This window comes from Motacilla alba, chromosome 2 (assembly GCF_015832195.1).
Source record: "Motacilla alba alba isolate MOTALB_02 chromosome 2, Motacilla_alba_V1.0_pri, whole genome shotgun sequence".
In the NCBI taxonomy this organism is placed as follows: domain Eukaryota; kingdom Metazoa; phylum Chordata; class Aves; order Passeriformes; family Motacillidae; genus Motacilla; species Motacilla alba.
The window spans coordinates 51,718,127-51,721,464 of NC_052017.1; positions in this window are offsets into that span (position 1 = coordinate 51,718,127).

The window sequence follows — 3,338 nt, forward strand, 5'->3', positions numbered from 1 at the left end:
TTGATATTGCTGTTTACTGGTTTCACAAAGTAAAATACAAGCCAAATCAAATTTCATATGATATGAAAACATTAGTCTTGCACTACCACTAGCAAGAACAACACCTCAGGGATATGGAGATCTGCTGGCCACCTGGTGCCTCAGAGCTTGATCGACTCTGGCTTTTGGTCACTGAAGAAGTTTGGTGGGAAATCAAACAGCTGACAAGAAAAAGCCAAATCAACCGCTTCCCATCCATCCATTACCACTTCCTTGGCTGCAGCTTTGATTTGTTGCTAATCTGCAAAAATACCATGGCTGTGGAGAGGAACCCCAGCCTGTTCAGTCCCTCCCTGTGTCTCTACTGGGAGCATCTGGCACACATTGCCATTCATCTGCCTTTTGTCACCTCTGTGAGCTCAGTAAGCCTGAGACCTGCAGTGGCTGCAAAGTCTTCAAGTGTCCAAGAAATCTGGCCACAGCCACCTCAGCCTACAGCACAGCACTTGCTCACCACCTCCCTGTCCCTCGAGCTGGCAAACACAACGTCCCCATGCTGTCTTCACAAGCTGCTGCACCGCAACACCACTGCCTGGCCTGGCCCCAGCCCTGGATTTTCCAGGCTTGGAGGAGTTATCCCCACACAAACCTTACAGGCAACACTGGACATTTTATTACCTTGCTTGGGGGAAGCAGAGCTTGCAAAGAGGCTCCATCTCTCATTTTCTCCCCTGAGCACCCCTTTAACTTTGAGGGCTCTCAGTCACCTCAACCAACCCATTGGCTCCCCAGAGCTGTGAGAATGGGGCCATATCTTCGTATCATACCAATGGTTCTCTTAATCAAATCTTAAAACCCAGAGAAGGAGTTCAGCAATGGGTGCAGCTGGAAGCCAGCAAATCAATGGAAGGGGAGGAGTAAAATCACAATTAATTCCCTGCCTTTGTTTTACTACCTGATAGCCAGAAAACACAGAATTTCTTGCCTCATGACCTTGAAGAACCTCAGAAGTCACTTCCTCACCATGTTTGAGCTCTTTTAAGATGCACATATTCAAAAGGAGAAAAAAGCACCAGGCTGGTGTGTTCAGTGCCAAGCAGCTTTGGCCATATGGCTCCCATTAAATACATCACAGCCCAAGGGGGTTGCTTTCACAGAGGACACAGGTGCAGCAGGAGCAGCCAAGGGAGCTGGAACATGCCAGGAAAACAGGGAGAGTAAAGGTCTCAGAACCACCAGCAGCTGCTGAAAGCCCAAATAACTTCAAAAGGGCACCTGGGCACCCCTCTTGCAGTCTTTTCTTCTGATGAACACTGGAGCAAGATTAGGTTCTCTTTAATTTCATCATGTCACTGAAACACTGGCTTCTTTTGGTTTTGGTATTTTTTTTCCTTTTTTTTCTTTTTGAGAAAATCTTTATCTTTTGAGAAAAGACCTTGGATCCCACAAAACACTTAAGGTTGGAAGGAACCTTGGGAGATCATCCAGCCTAACTGCTTCACTCCCACCACTCAGCACGAACAGATTGCCTGAAATCATGTGCAGTCAGGTTTTAAAGATCACCAAGGGTGGAGACTCCACAACCTCTGGACAAGCTGTACCATTGTTCAACCATTCTCACAGTAAAAAAAAAAAAAAGCTTTTTCTTATGTTTAAACAGAATTTTGTGTGCTTGAGGGTGTGCTCACTGTCTCTTGTCCTGATACTAGACACTGCCAAGCTGAATCTGTCTCCATTCTCTTTACTCTCCCCCTACACTAATCCCTCCCCAAGCCTTCTCCAATTCCAGGTCTCTCAGCTTCATTAACAGGTGCTACAATCCTTTAACCATCTTAATCATGTTCAGTATGTTAAAATACTTCTTTTTTTATTGGCTTGAAAATTTGCGCAGTTTCTTTTCCAGTTTTTGGTGTGTTTAAAACAAACATCATCTTCATGACCTTTGCTAGATTGCCTGTTTTGTTTCTTATTCTTCACTTTGATTTTAATCTTTTCTGCCAGGCAGTAATCACCCTCAAGGAAACTACCAAGGTGGCAGACTATTCAGGGCTAGAGTTTAATTTACAGCTGAGAAACAGCAGATACTACTCAGTACTGTTACAACACTTGCACCTATTTGAGTTGGAGCTGATGGGTACACAGGGGCTGTGTTTTGAAAAACAAAAAAGCTAGATGTTTTGAAAGCAGTACCTTCAGAAGGCAAAGTGGCTGACATGTTCCCTTTGGAGTGTTTCTCCAAGGAGTGACAGAATTTTGTCCAAGTTATGGGCCACTCAGTTCACTTCCTGTTTTGGGCAGATGTCCTGCATTGCACAGGGAACACAAGTTATTTGGATTCATCTCCCATTTAGAAATGAGGATACATCCAGTTCTTTCCTGCCATGTGCTCCATCTTTCCTGCTTGTCAAAGGCATAACTTCCCTGAGTTTTCCACAAAATTTACTGTCAAATTTTTTGCAGCAGGCCCTGGGCAGTCCTGTAATATCAGGAACAGTGGAGACCTGCCTGCTCTTGGTATTACTTTGGAAGATATATCACACCTTGCCAAACACCTCTGGTTCATTTTAAGTAGCATTAATTCTATAAAAATACAAGACTAATGTAATTTCTTGACCAATCTAAGGCAGTTTCTATTACTTTGCCTTTCTAGAAGATTTAGGAGCAAAGGACCTTGATCCAGTAACAAGTGACAAACCATCGTTGCCTCTCTTTGCTTGGTAAGGCCCACAACCTTCCATCCAGCAGTCAGACCAGCTGGGTCTCACAAGGTGCTACTGGATAGTGGAAGATGGTAAGTGATATCCTGGCAGCTCAGGAGACTTCTCTGTGAGGATTAGTTAAAAAACACCTATGTAATTCAGTCTGTATGCTGGCATTGCAAATGAATTGAAGAGATGGGGTACACTGATTTCAATGCATCACCAGCTTAACTGCGATTCTACTTTTACAAGCAAACAAAGACTCAGTGTAATTAAGTTCTGTGTTTACAGGAAAAAAGATAATCCTTTCAAGTAGTTCCCTTTCCTCTCCTAATTTTGCAGTAATGACTCTGGTCCTATATGCTCTAGTTCACTTTGACGAATCCTACCCTTTTCTTAATTAGGAGAGATTTTTATCACATCCATCTGTACTTTCTTTTTTTTTTCCCTGACTGTATTTATTAATCCAAATGACAGCTTAACTCAACATCTGTACCGTGAAAAACTTTACAGTGGAAGCATATTGCTTTAGGGTGGAAAATACTTTTCGATGCATTTTATATTTGCTGCACATATTGAACAAATTTGTGATTCAGAAAACTAAAATATCAGTAATCCTGCTGATGGGTGTTTCCCAAAGCACAAAGAACAAAAGATGCA